Here is a 20,074-nt window from a genome sequence, read left to right as displayed (position 1 = left end):
CTGCCACTGTAAACAGCCGTACCTTATTTTTGGCTCCTCCGAGAATATTTTTCAGAGAATGTATTTTTACATGTGTATTTTGTCTTACTGAGTTTTTATAGTCAAAACACGTGAAAAAATCTGACAGTGCTGAAGAAGTAATCCAAAGTATTTATAATACATTACTGACCTTGAGTAATCTAATGGAATACATTACAAATTACATTTTACAGCATGTAATCTGTAATCTGTAGTGAAATACATTTAAAACGTAACCCTCCCAACCCTGCTGTTGGTGACTTGGCATAAAGTCACTACTGGAACAAAGTTTCAAGCAGATCAGTTTTGTTTGATGGCTTGTGGCCATCCATTTTCCTCTTGATCACATTCCAGAGGTTTTCAATGGGGTTCAGGTCTGGAGATTGGGCTGGCCATGACAGGGTCTTGATCTGGTGGTTCTCCATCCACACCTTGATTGACCTGACTGTGTGGCATGGAGCATTTTACTGCTGGAAAAACCAATCCTCAGAGTTGGGGAAGATTGTCAGAGCAGAATAAAGCAAGTTTTCTTCCAGGATAAAGAAACTGGACAGTTAAAGACTGGAAGAACATAGCCTGGTCTGATGAATCTGGATTTCTGCTGAGGTACACAGATGGTAGGCCCACTGCAGCATCAGTTTTCTGTTCTTGGCTGACAGAAGTGGAACCCTACGTGGTCTCCTCTTGCCTCGAGGTTCAACGTGTTGTGCATTCTGAGATGCAATTCTGCTCACTACAATTGTACAGAGTGGTTATCTGAGTTACCGTAGACTCTCTATCAGCTCGAACCAGTCTGGTCATTCTCTGTTGACCTCTCTCATCAACAAGGTGTTTCCGTCCACGGAACTGCCGCTCACTGGATGTTTTTTATTTTTGGCACCATTCGGAGTAAATTCTAGAGAATGTTGTGCGTGAAAATCCCAGGAGATCAGCAGTAACCGAAATACTCAAACCAGCCTGTCTGGCACAATCAGTCAGTCTGTCTGTCTGTCTGTCTGTCTGTTCAAATTAGTCATTAACTAAAATGAGTTCATTACTTATTAATAAGAGTTTACAAAGTGTTAGAGAATGAGAAATATGAGTGATTGACAGAATAAAGTGAGGTGTTCCAGATGGTACAAAGAGTCATGATGATTCATGGAATTTAAAGAAATCAATCCCTGCAGAAGTTGTGTTGTCCTGGGTTATTAGGAGCAATGTGTGTGTGTGTGTGTGTGTGTGTGTGTGTGTGTGTGTGTGTGTGTGTGCACAGGAGAAGAGGCAGCGAATTCAGACCTCTTAATCTGCTGGAAAATCACATTCTAAAAATGCCTATTGACGCTCAAGAGGAGGGGAGCCAGTGGGATTTAACATCACACCTTTTCCTCATAAAATGCCTTTATTGGTTATGTCTTAGTGGTTTATAGGGTTATGTGTGTGCGCACATGCAGTTTTCGCCAACATTTTGGTTATCAGCTATTCATTCTGTGTGTTTTGCGTTGTTCTTTTATCGAACGTCTAGTTAATGTGAAAACATGAGTGTGGCTGAGCTTGCCCAGCGTGGCAGCGCATTACGGAACAAATTGGCCACTTTGGGACATGTCTAAATTACTCCCTCCTCCAGCATACAGCACACACACACTAAATAAACCATGCTTTTTGAAACGGATCCATTAGTCCTGAGGACTGACCATTACCCACACTGCCGAAGAGTTTCAGGGCTCCACAGCATTGCTACACTGATTTATACCAGCCAGTGAGTTTATTTTTGTGCGGGTTACTTGTTCTATCTCAGCTCTAAGCTTACTGAACTGCCAGACATGGAGGGTAAGGTAAGTGTGGTTTTGTATCACTTGTAAAAGTTTTTAATGGCCTAGCTTTTACCTTGGCAAGATGCATTTGGGTGAAGTGTCGAAGCCTTTTAGGCCAGATTTCCTGCTGATTCTTTTGATGAAGCAGCTTATAAAATCAATCTGCCTCTTTTTAACTGATGAATGATGCATACTTGTAAATACCTTATAAGCTCCCATAGGGAGGCATGTGTCTATCTGAGAGAGAATAGAGACATTGCAATTGGCTAATGTCTCTTAGCTCACTCCTAGACAGGTGCATCACCGTCCCTCTTTAAAGGAATTGGTCAACAGGTGAAATGAAAATTCATGCCTTTCCAACCCTGCATGCTATTATTTATTCTGTAAAACACTAAAAGTATATTTTCAACTGTTCAAGCTCCAAAAAACACCATTAAAGCACCATAAATGTACTATCATACAAGCTGTGCACTATTCAAAGCCTTCTGAAGCCATACCAAAAATTAAATCCTTATTCACTGATAATCTTCCCCTCCATTAAAGCTCAAAATCAAATTTGTGTTCATTTTCAGATTAGAAAATATAATGTTGATGTTAAATAACTGTTGGCTCTGGCATATGTTGGGGAAGATAAAACAAATGCAGTGTTGATCAAATCTTATCTCATTTAACTTCATAATGTTAAAGACAAAAAAGTATCAATTAAATTATAGCCAAAAACAACGATTTAAAAGGGATTTTGATTAAGATTAGCAAATTGATTTGCAAAACGAATTGTTTGGTCCACCTTTGAGCTGTTTTGACCGATTCAAAAGAATCAAATTGGTCAAAAGATTTGACTCAAGTGATTCATTTGCAAATCGCCGATCACATAACCGCATGCAGTTAACATTTTCAGCTGTATAATATTTGGTATTGGTACTGGTCAGTCAAGTCAAAACATTTACATTTAAAGATTTGTTATATTTTATAACAAAATTCCATCAAACTGAATTGAGTAATCTTTAATAAAAGATTTATTAATTTTATTTTGTTAAACATAACATAATTAAATTTGATGGAATTTTGTTATTACATTTAAATATGTACATCTTAATAATAGGCTAAATATTTTTTGAGCGTATCAGTGTAAACATATGTTGTTGTTTATTTAACCATAGTGAAGTCAATATGAAAGTCAACAGAATAAATGTATTCTTGGCTAAAGTAGAAATATAACATTTAGTAATAAAGGACAGTAACAAAGTATGTGAACTTTGTCATAAACCTGCGAATAACAACCTAAATTTTGATATCGTATGGCTTCAGAAGACTTGGAATATAGTGCATATGGACTTTTATGGTGTTTTTGTCCTTTTTGGAGCTCGACAGCCCTTGGTATCTGTGAACTTTGCATGGAAAACTCTTACTTCAGCCTGATACATTTCCTCAGTTCATGTGCGGAAACAGAGACACTTAAACGAGGTGTGATTGTTAGCTCAGATAAAAGTGACTGCTCGGCTAATAAACAGATAGCGAAACAGATAGACTGTGGCTGTATCGATCCAGCACTGACTTGAATAATAGCTGGACTACTTTTTATCCAAGAAGAGAGCTGTTTGAGTCTCTGGCTTAATCCTGGACTTCTATGTGTGTGAATGAGTCCTGATGTCAGCCATCTGTATCACTATCTGTCTTGCCCACTGTCTGGAGAGACCATGTTCCAGACACACCCCAGAGCGGAGGAAATGCCGCTGTGTAATCACAGCCATGGCTATGAGCTCTCTGGTCTCAGATCAGTGGAAGTATGATGCATACACTTCCGCAACTTAAGCAGGGAGTTTTGGAACCTGATGTGGGGTCAGCCTGGGGATGCCAGCCAGTTGCTCCTAACATGGGGAAGAAACAGATGGCTTTTGATGTGGAGCAGGTTTCTTCTCAAGGCTATCTGCAGCGCCCTGCTGTATGCTCTACTGCTGTGGCCATGCTTTTTTATATTTTGATGAATATTTTTTTTTTATTCCTGCGGTGTTGAGGAAGCTACTTTGAAACTGTAGTTTGCCAAGCAGCGAGTTACTCATTCTTGAAGCTACTCTTTTGAAATGGGTAATTAGCAATACTACTCATCCTTTACTCACCATATCCCAGATGTGCATGACTTTCTTTTTTCTACAGATTACAAAGATTTTTAGAAGACTATATCTTCTGTAGGCCCATACAATGCATCTTCGACTTTTGACCAGCCCCGACCAGTAGGTGTCAATATGCACAAAGAATGGAAAGTAAAAGTAGAGATTTATGGTTAAAAATGACTTAAACATGGATCTGTTTCTCATCCACACGTATCATAGCTCTTCTGATGATATGGATTAAACCACTGGAATCATATGGATTACATTTATGCTGCCTTTATGTGCTTTTTGGTAAAGACACTGGCTACCACCCCTGGAGTTCGCTAGTTCGAATCCTAGGGCGTGCTGAGTTACTCCAGCCAGGTCTCCTAAGCAACCAAATTGGCCCGGTTGCTAGGGAGGGTAGTCGCATCCTCCTCGTGGTCGCTATAATGTGATTCGTTCTTGGTGGGGCACGTGGTGAGTTGAGCACGGATGCTGCGATGGATGGTGTGAAGCCTCCACATGCGCTATGTCTCCGTGGCAACGAGCTCAACAAGCCATGTAATAAGATAATTACAGATTGACGGTCTCAGACGTGGAGGAAACTGGGATTCCTCCTCCACCTCCCGGATTGACCACGAGGGGGACCACGAGTGCTTAAAGCACTTTGGGAATTGGGCATTCCAAATTGGGAGAAAAAGGGGAAAAAATCTTTACTTGAATGAAAATCATACACATCTGGGATGACATGAGGGCGATTAAATGTTCATTTTTGGATGAACTATACCTTTAACTATTTGTCCTTTCTTTTGAGTTTAATCTTTTCAATGAGTCACTCAATGAGTGACACTCAAATCTGGTTGTAGCCTATATTTTGTTCACAAATAAGACTGAAAGCTTTTTAATAAACTGAACTGTGAACCATCACTTTCAGATATGTCCGAAAACCCATGGATGAGCTGATCCTGAGCATTTGAAGTAGGCTATACATCAATAAAAACACATATGGGCGGGGCCTGGGTATCTCAGCGAGTATTGACGCTGACTACAACACCCGACGTCGCGAGTTTGAATCCAGGGCTTGCTGAGTGACTCCAGCCAGGTCTCCTAAGCATCCAAATTGGCCCAATTGCTAGGGAGGGTAGAGTCACATGGAGTAACCTCCTCGTGATTAGTGGTTCTCGCTCTCAGTGGGGCATGTGGTAATTTGTACTGCGAATTGGGCATTCCAAATTGGGAGAAAAGGGGATAAAAATAAATGTCACCTTTGAAACCCATTAAAACTGCAATATTTGATCTTAGAGCCATTAAAGCAAAATCATGAATTGTATGATATTATGCTTTCTTTCTGGAGCACTGGCTTTATATTTTCCACCAGATGGCGCCATTTTTTCTCATGTTTAGCCTATGGAGCAAATACATGCTTTTTCCTATTTTCTGTTTGCTGTATTTTAGAGCACTGCACAAAAAAATGTAATACATCAAAAGTAATTGAAAGTGGAAATTAATATAAATATATAATATTATTATGGCAGTTTTTTGACTCTGAGCAACGTTTTTAAATTGACGCACAAGGGTTAAATAAACACCCTTATTAATACAACTTAATCCAAAACCATAATAACAACAATATGAGCTTACATATGGCTTTATTGGAATGTTTTAGCATGTCTGGGACCACGTGATGATGCAAAAGAACAACTGTGATCGGTTCTATGAACTGGTTCATTGAAACGAATTGTTTGAAAGAACTGTTCACTCGGCTGCTTGCGCCACACTGTGACATTACAAAAACAGCGTTGTAGCATTTTGTCGCTCAACATCGCTACTTTGTCGTTCAACATCGCTAAATTTGCTTGTTTATGGAAAAGCTACACTAGCTTGACAAGAACTGTGCAAGGTGTCCCACACGTACGCTCTTGGGCCTCGAGCATCTCTACTTTTTGTTAATTGCTTCTCAACACTGTAATTACCTGCCAGCAGGTGCGTAGCAATCATTTCAAATATGAGGCAGACAGAACGATTAGCGAAAGATGGACAAAAATGTACAAGATATATTTTTAAGGCTCTCAATCGATTAAATATTTTTATTGAATTAATTACATTGGAATACATTTCAAATGTAACCCTCCCAAACCTGAATATATTATAAGTATATACAGTATAAGTTCATTTTATTAACATCTTCCTATTAAATAAGTGAATAAGGGCTTACACATGTGGCAAGTATGCGGACAGCTGTTGTTTCATTTGTGGCCCTCTCACGCTCACTTGTTGTTGTTGTTGTTGTTGTTGTTGTTGTTGTTGTTGTTGTCCTCCCTGCAGGGAACAAGAGATTCTTTGTTCCTCACTGGGGCAAGTTTCCCACCTGATTGGCCTGTCTACAGTGAAACACTCATCAAAATCAACGTCTACGATGTGAAGGACAGCCGCGAACAAACTGTGAGTAAAGAGGGTTTTATACATTGTTTGTTAGATTCCATTATTATTATTATTATTATTCATTTATTTTTTTAAACTACTTTATGGATTTAGCAAAGGGCCTTAGTAGTGCTCTTGAGATGAACTGCATGGAAAAAAATTATAATACATTCTTTTAAAAGATAGAACCGCAACCCCAGTGTGTTAAAGGGATAGTTCACCCAAAGATTCTCTCATCATTTACTCACCCTCATGCCATCCCAGATGTGTATGACTTTCTTCAGCAGAACGCAAATAAAGATTTTTAGAAAAATATTTCCACTCTTTTGGTCCATACAATGCAAGTGGATGGTGATCAGACCTTTGTAGCTCAAACAATCACATAAATGAATCATAGAAGTAATCCATATGGCTCCAGTGCTTAAATCCTTATCTTCAGAAGCAATAAACGGCAAGAACAAATTTCAGTCCTTTTTTTTTTACTCTAAATCTCCACTTTCTGATATCTTAAAGTTAAAATGGAGATTTAGAGTAAAAAAAGGTCTTAAATATTATACTGTTTCTCACCCACACCTATTATATCGCTTCTGGGTAATATATGGATTTAAACACTGGAGTCTTATTTATTACTTCTATGTTTCTTTATGCAATAGTTGGAGCTACAAAGATCTGATCACCATTCACTTGCATTGTATGGAATGACAGAGCTGAGATCATTTTTTTTTTTAAATCTTCATTTGTGTTCTGCTGAAGAAAGAAAGTCATACACATCTGGGATGACATGAGGGTGAGTAAACAATGAAAGCATTTTCATTTTTGGGTAAACTATCCCTTCAAGCTTATTCTAAGACACCATGTGAGCTAAACTAGATTTGTTGTGTATCTCATTTGAGAAGATGCTTAACGAGAGAATGGGAGAGAGTTTTGACATTTGAAACAGCTCCTTGTGCTTCATGTTTCATTTGAGGATCATTTCCTCCAATGCCTGTAGCCTCACTTTAGCATTCCATGATGATTCCCACCTCAACTGCATTAATTAGAGAGCAGGAAGAGGCAGGAAGACAGACGGGAGCATGGAAACACTTCCTGATTGCTCTCACTGGATTTGATCTTGCCTCAGTGTGTGATGTCAGAAGGGACGTGTGCACTGTCCCATACAGAGAGATTCCAAGATACAAGGATTATTCCTGTTATGCACTGTATTTTTAGTTAATTGACAAGTTTATTGTGTTGTATTTAAGAAAGTATTCCTATAAGAAGTTTGACAAGGCATCCAGATAAATGCTCTAGGCACTTTTATCTTTTACAAGAAGTCAATGTTCCCAAGAAGTTGAAATTCCAAAATTGTACTTCATTTATTTACTCTAGGCTAAATAGTACCAATTCTTGAGGGCCCCAGAGGGGAATTGAAGTCAAAGGGGGGTCTGCTGTCCTGTCAGGTCCAGCTTTACTGTCGGAGTTTACTCAAGAGTCTGCTGTTCACATATAGGGACTCATCTAAAGACCAAAAGACTTCAGTTTGACATGTTTGCTTTCGATTTATAGTCTGAGAGTCTGAGAAGTAAATCGGCTGTGTTTTAAACATGGATGTGGTACAGATCACATTTTGTATTTATACATGCAGATCTCATCATTCTGTATATTTATTTATTCTCATATCTGTATTTTTATGACATTTACATTGTTTTAGATGGATATTCTAGCAGCTGTTTGTTTTAATCTTAATCATTTATATGCATAGTATGGTGGTTCTAAGCTGGTTTTGCTTCGGATACCAGTAGGCTTTGGATCAATTACTTTTTCATGCATCAGTAATAAAAATGTTATAGATGATTATCTATCTACAGTACAGTATCTTAGTATTTTTTCCACATATAAATAGGGCTTATTGTTGCACAACAGTTTCTGCCACTCTCCATTTGTTCACATGCACACCAATACACTGATTACAAAAATCAACTTGTTCATATGGATAGATTAAGATTTGGGTTGAGTACAGTATCTAAAACATGCATTCCTCTTCACTGTATTACAGCCTGTACAGCTGAAAACAACTCGCTTTTAGCGCCCCTCTGTGGACATTTCACCCAGAAAATGGAGCTTTCATGTGCCCATACACGCAACAACACTTACGGCTTTGGCCAGTGGGGGCAGTGTTTTGAAGTTTGGTAAGAACAGGCTGGTTTCAGCTAAAGAAAGGTCAACGTACTGCTTTTGATATCACTGTGAGATCAGTCTGGTGTAAGAGTGTAATCAGTGTAGGAACGTGCATATAGACGTAAGCAATTAGGCAAATCAAATGAACTAGATTACTAACCAGCGCACATCCAAGACTGTGGTGTAGAAATGTATATTAAAAAATAGCCCTGAAAGAAATGAGCAAACACAGATAAGATTTCTGATTTCTAGCTGAGCTAGTTGTTGTCAAGAGGAAGTAATTATGACCTGTCCACTGGACTAGTGAACCTGTCATAGCTGTCGCAGGGACGGCACGCTAGATAATTAAGCAGTCTTTTCGTGTGAAACAAAAAGGGAGCTACCAGGTAATGAAAGAATACTGTTTTATCAGTTAGTATTCAAAACCAGCTCCTAAATTGGATTGTCTTTGTGTGGAGAGGTGCTCATGGCATTGAAGGAGTAAATGCATAACCAGTGATTTTCCCAAATGTATGGAGACTTGCAAGTTATTACATTTACATACAGCAGTTTGTATAGGGAATTACAGTAGTCCAGGCATGATGTTATGAGAGCGTGGATTACAGTCTCCAAATCTTTCGGGGTAGAAATTGTTTTAATTTTGCAACCGAACTCAGATGAAAGAATCTGGCCTTTACCACTGTACTGATTTGTTTTTCAAAAATGATTGACGAATCAAATGTAACTCCAAGATTTCTTACATAAGGTTGAACACTGGCAGAAAGTGAACCTAAATTAAAAACAGATGGAGACCTGGAGGGGCCTAAAATCAGAATTTCAGTTTTGCTTTTGTTTAATTGCAAAACATTATTAGCCATCCAAGATTTTATTTCCTCAAAACAGTCGTAAAGCACGTCCAAAGGATAACTACTGTCAGTTTTAGCTGGTAGATCAAATTGTGTATTGTCAGGATAGCAGTGAGCGGAGATCTTATATTTCTCAAAAATGGCACCCAAGGGGAGCATATAAAGTGAAAAGAGAAGAGGGCCCAAAACGGACCCTTGGGGCACACCGCATAATAGGAGAACCGACAAAGAAGAAGACTTCCCAATGCTCACTGAGAAGGTTATATCTTTGAGGTAAGAGGCCAACCACTGCAGGGCAACGTCCTGAAACCCACAACCTTTTCCAACCGATGTAACAGAATACTGTGACCGACTGTATCGAATGCAGCGCTTAATCTAACAAGACAAGCACTGCTTATGATGATCTCTAACTCTGCAATAAATTTAATGGCATCTATGCTAATATTATCTTATTTGTTTCCATGTCTCAACCTCGGGACTCCTATCCTGAGGTCACCAGAACCGGCTGGATCCAGCTCCATTCCTGCTTCGTGTTGGACTCCACTGCTACATGTCGCTGAATGATGATGACTACATGCAGCCGGTGCCAGCCAAACATCATCTATTATGATTGACTTCAGAGGATGAACTGGTGCCATCTCCTACCTGAATCACCTCAGTCTATTGATGGACTACGATCTTGAAATGGAATGCATCGACTAACTATTGCCAACAAAAGCCTTCATCAGCCAATTAACAAGGACAATTGCATCTATATGAACTTCTGCAGTTAATCAAGATGGAATTCAAAGACTTTGGTCATTAATCTTACAGTTCAAACACAATCGATGTTTAAACACTGACCCTTAACACTTACTTAGTTTAATAATTTTAAACCATGACTTTAACTATACATAAGTAATATTTACATTCTATTCATGATGTTAGCCAGAGGGGAACTGGCCCCACAGTGAGTCTGGTTTAAGGTTAGGGTGGGGTTAGTCAGAGGGGAACTGGCCCCCACAGTGAGTCTGGTTTAAGGTTAGGGTGGGGTTAGTCAGAGGGGAACTGGCCCCCACAGTGAGTCTGGTTTAAGGTTAGGGTGGGGTTAGTCAGAGGGGAACTGGCTCCCACAGTGAGTCTGGTTTAAGGTTAGGGTGGGGTTAGTCAGAGGGAACTGGCCCCCACAGTGAGTCTGGTTTAAGGTTAGGGTGGGGTTAGTCAGAGGGAACTGGCCCCCACAGTGAGTCTGGTTTAAGGTTAGGGTGGGGTTAGTCAGAGGGAACTGGCCCCCACAGTGAGTCTGGTTTAAGGTTAGGGTGGGGTTAGTCAGAGGGGAACTGGCCCCCACAGTGAGTCTGGTTTAAGGTTAGGGTGGGGTTAGTCAGAGGGGAACTGGCCCCCACAGTGAGTCTGGTTTAAGGTTAGGGTGGGGTTAGTCAGAGGGGAACTGGCCCCCACAGTGAGTCTGGTTTCTCCCAAGGTTATTTTTCTCCATTAATCTACATCTTATGGAGTTTTGTGTTCCTTGCCACAGTCGCCTTCAGCTGCTCACTGGAGTTATTAATACAACTATTATTGAATTATTTTTAAACAGGATTAAGAATCGTATTTTTTCTAATTGCACAATGACGATTCATCGACTTTATAGACATTACAGTTTTATCGTCTGTTAATGCTGATCTTCTGTAAAGCTGCTTTAAAACGATGTGTGTTGTGAAAGGCGCTATACAAATAAAATTGACTTGACTTGACTGCATACGAACCAGTATCGAGAACTTTCAGCAGGTCATTGCTGACCTTCAACAGTGCAGTTTCCGTACTGTGCATTGATCTAAAACCTAAAATTTTTGGCTTTCTGATATAGGAATTCAACTGATGATACACAACTCTCTCTAAGAGCTTTGAAATAAAAGGTAATTTGGAGATAGGTCTGAAATGGCTAAGGATAGATGGGACAAGATGGGGTTTCTTAAGCAGAGGGTGAACCACAGCATGTGTAAAACTAGCAGGTACAACTCCATTTGCTAGAGAACTGTTAATAATGGCTGTCACAGCTGGGCTCAAGGTTACAAACACTTCCTTGAAAAGACGAGTTGAGATGACATCTGACTCACAGCTGGAGCATTTAGCCTTGGAAACAATATCTACTAGCTGAGCAGAGCTAACTGGATGAAAACAAGTTAGCGAATCTGTTGGTGAACAAATCAATGGGGTATCATATGATGATCATTAGGGTTAAAGGTGCACTCAGCGATTCCTGGGAAACACTGTTGATATTTGAACTCAACTGCCAAAACAAACACACCCCCTTCAACCCCCCCCCCCCCCCACAAATACCATCAGTGCTCCTTTGGAAGCTCTGCTCTCAACTTATCATTATCCTTCTTTTTTTAGTTTATATTTCTCTGACCTTTTTCTCTTGGTCTGTTTATCAGTCATTTGTCCTCCTTGGAGTTTAGAATGTTCGCATCAGCTAGATTTGCCGTCGCTAGATTTGCCTTCGCTCTTCTAATTAATTCCCCTCTTGTTCTGCCCCCACCCCCATCCTGTGCACATGCAAGGACCACCCCCTGTTGCTGATTGGCTGGAGTAGTGTTGTGTGGATCGGTCCGATCCACTTTGTTTTTGTCCATTTATAGAGCCAGGGCTGTGTACAAATACATTTTTTTCAGCCTACCCACATAACGAACAGCTACCAGACTGTGAGGAGATATTTGACGAATTTGACCAAAAGTTTATTGGATTAGAATTACTGATTGCGCCTTTAAAGGAGCAATATGTAACATTAACATCAAGTGTTTAAAATGGGTACTGCAGTCCAAATTAAAAATATTGGAGATAGTTGTCTCCCCTGCCCGTTCCTCCCCAGACTCTAAGCTCAAGCGGGTTGCCAGGTTGAGGACACGCAACAGGAACGAGCAAACTGACAATGGCAAGCGACGAGCCATATACTTTATGTTGATCAGCTAATGTATATGTTTGCAATGTTTTTATTTTTTGTATTTTTTATATCTCTGTCAGTGTTAGCTAGATGTAGTGCTGTTTTCCATGGTGTTTCAGATCTGGCAACCCAGGGTGTCGAAATACTATTGGGAAATGGGCAGTGGGCGGGACCACACAGGCCAAAACACAAACAGAAACTCCGACCGGGAACGGACATTTCAAAGTAGAATATACTCGCTGTAGCATTGTTTTTCAGAGAAGCCAGTATTTCAACTTAGCATGTTTCCTAAATCTCTGATAACATATTATGATAATTTGATGCTTTAGTACAGTAAATATATTACACATTGCTCCTTCAAATAGCTTTTCAATGCACTTTATATTACATTCTGTCCCATTATATAATGATATTTGTGGGTGCTCTGTAGATTCATGCATTTGAACGTTTACATATATGAATGTTTTTAAGATGATTTTAAAATTAATAAAGTGAGATGGTGTTTGGATCAATTTTTCATGCATAAGGACATTTTATAAATCCTTAATAGGATGATTTGAATTTTGGAAATGATCATACGTTCACATTTAGGATTATAATGCGCCTGTCTTCAAACAAAAACATTGCAATGGCTCCTCCATAAAGCTCTCTGAAGTTTGGCTCTTTTCTGAGCAGCTTGAACACGGAAAATCGTATCTTTTTGTGACCTGTATATTCAGAATCCATGTGTTTCTTTGACATCACACATCACTGGGATGCCAAAGATCACCATTTCATCATCATTTTTGAATACAATTTCATAATAATGCCAGATAAAGAGATATGTCGATCCTCGTTTCATTCATGCCCTGCAGGGTGACACATCTTTAATCCAGTGAGCAGCTCAGATCAAAGCCATACACAGATAAAGAGACAACAAGATAAAACTAAAACACAGCGGGGTCTACAACAAGAAGACATCAGCACATTCATGCACATCTATACACATGCTTTGTGAGTGTTATGGTTATGCAATGCTGCTATTTCTTCTCTCAACTATGCCATAGCTCCAGACCTGTGGAATAAATTTGTTAGGGATGGTAATTGATGCTTTTTTAAAACTAATTAATTGCACAGTTTTCTGTAATTAATCGTGGTATACAGTATGGTATATTAAAACAAATATTACATATTTTCTCTGGCTGCCGTTCAGTCTCTATCGTCTCTCTCACACCGTTTCGCTTTTGACACTGGTTCAGACGACAGTGAGTGAGCGTTTTGGGGTGATGTGAAGACATATGGAAGCTTGCCCGTATCTCTCCCACACCTGGCTCACTGCTTGCGGGTGAAGTCTCCATTCTTGTCCAGTAAATCCTCTCCCGTGTTTATTATGCCCGTGACATGCGTCGCGCATAATGAATAAGCATGCACTGCCACACGCAATCAGTTTCCGTGCAGTTGAGTCAAGCTTGTACCTCCTGGAAATGTATATATGCCAATTTTAGCTACAGAATGTGGGGAAAAACATTAGTGATGTTTCAGGAAGAGGAAGAACAAAAACTGGTACTGCATTAATTGTGTTAATGGTTTTTAGGCATCAAACAGTCAGCTATTATTCACATAAAATATGTGTTCAATTTCCTAGCACTATGCAAAAGGTATGCTATTACACTATCCCCAGTGTAGGAGATTAAAATCAGATAATAGGTCTCAATTTACACAGACACCAAGGCAAAAACTTGGGTCTTGTTTTAGCACATCAGTTGATTGACAGGTGAGTAAGCGTTGACTTGATGCATTTCAAACGTATTCGAGCAGATGAGCATTTACACTACGAGCCCAATATGGTCAAATGTATTGAATGTGGTTGAACTAAACCAATCTCAAAGCATTTTGCACCCCATTATGGCATCATCCCCTTTCAAACCGATTGTCCAAAACACATCTTAATACCAGGAATGGAGCCCAGGCCACCGAGCTGTGTAAGCGCATCCTCTGAGCATTTCAATTGTCCTCTGGGCCTTCTGTGGATCAGTTGTAGTTTCTTTTGTGATTTCACATAGACTTTTCCCAGGCTCAAGTCTTGCTTGAGCATGCTGCTCTTGGCTGTGTTTCAAAGAGGAGGCAGCTAGGAGCTGAAGCCAGCACTTTTACCAGCAGGAGCAACACAAGCATCATCTCCCACAGTGCTATCCCAGCATCCTGGCTGCTTTTGAGCAGGAATCTAATAGCATACACCTAAAGACCCAGCCAGCATTCTCAACGGGGGACCATCTCTACATTAACACACCGCTTATGTGTGTAAGAAGCATACTGGCTATTTGCACCCACTCTTCATGTGCAGGAGAAGGACTATGTTTGCTGTTTTTTGGCACTTTGTGTCCAGTGTAGCAGGAACTCTTTCACCTGCAGGACCTGTGTGCATGTGTCTGTCCGATCATGCCAAATGGTTCAATATGTGCTTGTGCTTGTATTTCTGTACTTGTGGGTGATACAGAAAAGTGGCTAAAGCTAAGGGTTAATAAGTGGAATGTTCCTGGCAAGTGTACTGCAAGACGCTTATATGGGATAGTTCACCCAAAAATGAAAATAATCTCATCATTTACTCACCCTCATGCCATCTCAAATGTGTATGACTTTCTTTCTTCTGCTGAACACAAACGAAGGTTTTTAGAAGATTTTGTAGCTCTAAAAATCACATAAAGGAAACATTGACGTAATCTATAAAACTCCAGTGGTTTAATCCATGTCTTCAGACGCAGTATGATGATATGATGGTGTTGGTGAGAAACTGAACAATATTTAAGTATTTTTTTACTCTAAAATCTCCACTTTAACTTTCACTTTCAGATGTAAAAGTGAAAGTGGAGATTTAGAGTAAACAAATGGACTTACATTTTGATCTGTTTCTTCCCCACACATATCATATTTCTTCTGAAGAAGAAAACAAATTAGTTTGGAGACAAATGATAGGTATTTGTGAGAAACAGATAAATATCTATAACTTTATAATATACAAAGTCCTTTTTATACTATGAATTCTTCTCCCTGCCAAGTTGGTGCAATATGCACAAATAATTGAATCATTAAAAATGCAATAAGAAGAAAGTGAAAGTGGAGATTTGTTAGTAAAAAAGGATTTAAATACTGATCTGTTTCTCACCCACACTTATCATACCCCTTCTGAAGACATGGATTGAACCAGTTGAATTCCTTTAATGCTGCATTTATGTGCTTTCTGAGCTTCAAAGTTGTGGTACTCATTCACTTGCATTCTAGTATACACAAACAGTGCTGAGATTTTCATCTAAAAATCTTTGTGTCCAGCAGAAGAAGAAAACAATGGAATGGCATAAGGGTGAATAAACTATGAGAGAATTATCCATTTTGGAAAAATTATTCCTATAAGGAAATGTTAGACTGAATGCTAACCTTAATCATCATTTACATTCACTTCATGTTTTCCCCCTCCATATTTTAAAAGGGAATGGTGACTGAGACTGTCAGTCCCTAACATTCTGTCTAACATATTTTGGGTTTTACAGAATACAGAAAGTTTCACTCAGTTGGATGAAATAATATTAAAGGCTGAACTATCACTTTAAGGATGCTTCCCAGATTTGGACGAATCTGCCAATTAGAAGAGAAGTTTAGAAACCTTTTCTAGGGTGTGCTGAGTGACCCCAGTCAGGGTTCCTAAGTAACCAATTGGACAGGCTGCCAGGGTGGGTAGAGTCACATGGGGTAACCTCCTAGTGGTCACTATAATGTGGTTCTCGCTCTCAGTGGGACGTGTGGTGAGTTGTGATTATTGATAATTTATATTGATAATTAGTTCTGTTTACTAAGGGTAAGTTGCACCCTATCTCTGTGTTTGGAAGCTTGTTTTCCTTAAGACAAACCACCCGCATATGTCAAATGCCGTGCATGCACCAACCTTGCACATGCATAAATGCTCATAATCGCGATAGGCATGGCAAAACATTTGCACTTAATGCAGATGTTTACAAGGATTTATACAGTATGCGGTGCTGGACTGGTAATGTGGCATACGGGGCATTTTCTTGGCACTTTGGGGCCGATAAGGGGCGGGCTGGCCATTGGGAGAACCGAGCGGGCCAGTGGGACGGCCGTGAAACGTGCCGAATGGGCCGAGATACGCTGAAGCGTTATGCAGAACGGACCACAAAACGGCACCGCAATATGCAGAAAAGGACAGCGAACCACCCCACGCTCAATAACATTTTGGGCCAGTTGCCATGTAAAATCCCAGGCAGATTTCTCTTCCCAGTCCAGCCCTGACAGTAGGCTCAATGCTGTTGATATGTTGTAGGCTCAATATGTTGCAGCGCTGATATAAAAATTTAAACTTAGTAACTGAGGTCAAAAGAGCCAACAGTTCCAGATTCATGCTGAAAATGAATATAACTCTAAAACTCACCGTGATTTCTTTAGTTGGAGCCGTGTTTCATGTAATGAGCTATGAAATATCATTATGCAAAAATGTCACTGAAGTTAACAGAGTTTCTTTTTGGTGCCGATTGTTTTCTTTTAACTGTGCTGCTGATATACCAAGGCAAAAATGGTACTGCAGAATCTACCATTCCATGGTACTGTCACACTTCCCAGCCCTATTTTGAATGTGACAAGATTCATTACAATTCAAGCAATTGTTACTGGATGAGTACAGTAAGAGAAGGAACTCAAGCAATATAGTTCTCCCCAAATCTCCCCCATAGAGTCCCTTCAGTCTGACAGATGATTCGTCATGTTTCCAGCTCTCTCTCTCACCTGCTTTCAGAAGTGACCCGTGTGTCATGGCTTGCCGCTCCCTTGAGGGCCGCTTTCATTTGGGCAGATCTAAAGTTGTCCAATTCCATTGTGCACATTCAAGCAGAGAATCCAAATGGGAAGCAGGCAGGTGAATACTGAGTATGGTACTGTGGAGTACGGAGAGAATATTGTTAAGTGCAGTTGTAAAGTATGAAAGAGATACTGTTTGAATGGCATGTATTGCAGACCACATTGTGGCAGGGCAGAGGGCAGGGCCGGGTCGTGATTACGCACACCCGGCCCCTAATCAGGCTAATTAGCCCTCGAGAGGGATAAAGGCCGACCGAAGACGGCAGTGCGACAGAGAGAGAGATTTACGGACAGCTGTCCGACACCTGTGTGTGTGTGTGTGTTTTTCTTTTTGGTTCAGTTTTATTTTAAACTATTATTTATATTGTCAAGCCGGTTCTCGCTTCCTCCTTTCCATTAATCCCATTAATCCCTTTACACACATTTTATTTCCGTGGTCAGTTGGGTTATTCCTGATTTACAGCACCTGTTGAACTATGTTACTTGGACAAAATATGAATATACTTGCATTGTAATTCAAAGATGGTAATAAAAGTTGAAGTTAGCCATTGCAGAGAAGGATTAACCATTTGCCAAAATTAAATGTATAAAAAATACATAAAAAGTTAAAACATTAAAGTTTGGCACTGCAATCATGGCAACACCTGCTCAAATCAATCAATTGAAGTTAGTTCAAATTCACCCCCTATGTTCACATAACTGTGATATTGTGATGAAAGGCAACTAGCGGAAACGATTTCCACCTTGCTCTACATACTAAACTGCGGATATTTAAATAGAAGAACATTTGCATGTGATCCCTGCACATATTAGCATGGCACCAGTGCCATCTGAGACAGTTCATGAACCATGTGACCCAGTCTGTCAAGAGATCCCTAAGAAGCAAAGAGCTCCAATCAGATGGGGGTCAATGGAACCAATTACAGCAGCTTTGACTGCCAGGATCGGCTTTGGTTGTGTGCAGTTCTTTTGCTCTGACCCCGCACGGGTGCTGCACGCTGATAACGCCATCCTGTCAATCTCAATGAAAAGCCTCCTCTCCCTCTTCACCAGCCATATACGCACACTCATTATCTAATTATTCATATATCAAGAGTGGGAAGAGGAGCTAAGGTCTTTTATAAAAGACCAAGACGAAGTTGACAAGTGGAAAGATTTCAGGTGATTGCAGAATGTCATTTATATTTCTAGAATATGTTTTACTATCGCATGTTCTGTATCTGTAAGGAAGAGTTCACCCAAAAATAAAAATACTGATCAATTGTTTGTTCGACCTGTCTTTCGTTCATTTGTTCACTATCTATCTGTCTGTCTGTCCGTCCGTCCAACAAATAATAGATCGAATGATTGATTAATTGATCGTTCGTTCGTTCAATCTATAATTTTTTAGTGTGTTCTATCATTTATCCAATTTATCGTTTGTTTGTTTGATTGAATATTTGTTTGTTCGTTCGATCTATGGTACGTTCTATCTATCTATTGTTTGTTTGTTTGTTTGTTCGATCGATCTATTATTTGTTAGTCTGTTTGTTCGATCTATCGTTTGTTCGATCTATCAATTGCTGATTCATTCATTCGTTCGATCTATTATTTGTTAGTCTGTTTGTTCGATCTATGTTCGTTCGATCTATGGTTCATTCATTCGTTCGATTATTATTTATTAGTCTGTTTGTTCGCTCTATTGTTCGTTCGATCTATCTATCTATTGCTGGTTCATTCATTCGTTCAATCTATTATTTGTTAGTCTGTTTGTTCGATCTATCGTTCGTTCGATCTATCTATCTATTGCTGGTTCATTCATTCGTTCGATCTATTATTTGTTAGTCTGTTTGTTCGATCTATCAATTGCTGATTCATTCATTCGTTCGATCTATTATTTGTTAGTCTGTTTGTTCGATCTATGTTCGTTCGATCTATGGTTCATTCATTCGTTCGATTATTATTTATTAGTCTGTTTGTTCGATCTATTGTTCGTTCGATCTATCCATCTATTACTGGTTCATTCATTCGTTCGATCTATTATTTGTTAGTCTGTTTTTTCGATCTATCGTTCGTTCGATCTATCTATCTATTACTGGTTCATTCATTCGTTCGATCTATTATTTGTTAGTCTGTTTGTTCGATCTATCGTTCGTTCGATCTATCTATCTATTGCTGGTTCATTCATTCGTTCGATCTATTATTTGTTAGTCTGTTTGTTCGATCTATCGTTCGTTCGATCTATCTATCTATTGCTGGTTCATTCATTCGTTCAATCTATTATTTGTTAGTCTGTTTGTTCGATCTATCTTTCGTTCGATCTATCTATCTATTGCTGGTTCATTCATTCGTTCGATCTATTATTTGTTAGTCTGTTTGTTCGATCTATCGTTCGTTCGATCTATCTATCTATTGCTGGTTCATTCATTCGTTCAATCTATTATTTGTTAGTCTGTTTGTTCGATCTATCTTTCGTTCGATCTATCTATCTATTGCTGGTTCATTCATTCGTTCGATCTATTATGTGTTAGTCTGTTTGTTCAATCTATTGTTCGTTCGAGCTATCTATGTATTGCTGGTTCATTCATTCGTTCGATTATTATTTGTTAGTCTGTTTGTTCGATCTATCTTTCGTTCGATCTATCTATCTATTGCTGGTTCATTCATTCGTTCGATTATTATTTGTTAGTCTGTTTGTTCGATCTATCGTTCGTTCGATCTATCTATCTATTGCTGGTTCATTCATTTTGTTCGATCTATTGTTTGTTCGATCTATCTATCTATTGCTGGTTCATTCATTCGTTCAATCTATTATTTGTTAGTCTGTTTGTTCGATCTATCGTTCGTTCGATCTATCTATCTATTGTTGGTTCATTCATTCTGTTCGATCTATCGTTCGTTCGATCTATCTATCTATTGCTGGTTCATTCATTCTGTTCGATCTATCGTTCGTTCGATCTATCTATCTATTGCTGGTTCATTCATTCTGTTCGATCTATCTTTCGT

General features: G+C 39.4%; 1 long non-coding RNA gene across 2 annotated transcripts; it reads left to right on the top strand.

Moving 5' to 3' along the window:
* Positions 1 to 1,687: 1,687 nt before the first annotated feature.
* Positions 1,688 to 12,711, top strand: LOC127652177 (uncharacterized). Of its 2 annotated transcripts, XR_007971674.1 has the most exons (4): positions 1,688 to 1,829; positions 6,227 to 6,343; positions 8,358 to 10,454; positions 10,617 to 12,711. It is a non-coding gene; the product is annotated as an uncharacterized LOC127652177 (long non-coding RNA). The 2 variants fall into 2 exon arrangements; XR_007971673.1 differs by lacking the exon at positions 1,688 to 1,829 and having other exon boundaries at positions 3,060 to 6,343.
* Positions 12,712 to 20,074: the final 7,363 nt, after the last annotated feature.

The sequence above is a fragment of the Xyrauchen texanus genome, chromosome 11 (assembly GCF_025860055.1).
Source record: "Xyrauchen texanus isolate HMW12.3.18 chromosome 11, RBS_HiC_50CHRs, whole genome shotgun sequence".
Taxonomy (NCBI): Eukaryota; Metazoa; Chordata; class Actinopteri; order Cypriniformes; family Catostomidae; genus Xyrauchen; species Xyrauchen texanus.
This window is presented reverse-complemented; position numbering and strand designations above follow the sequence as displayed.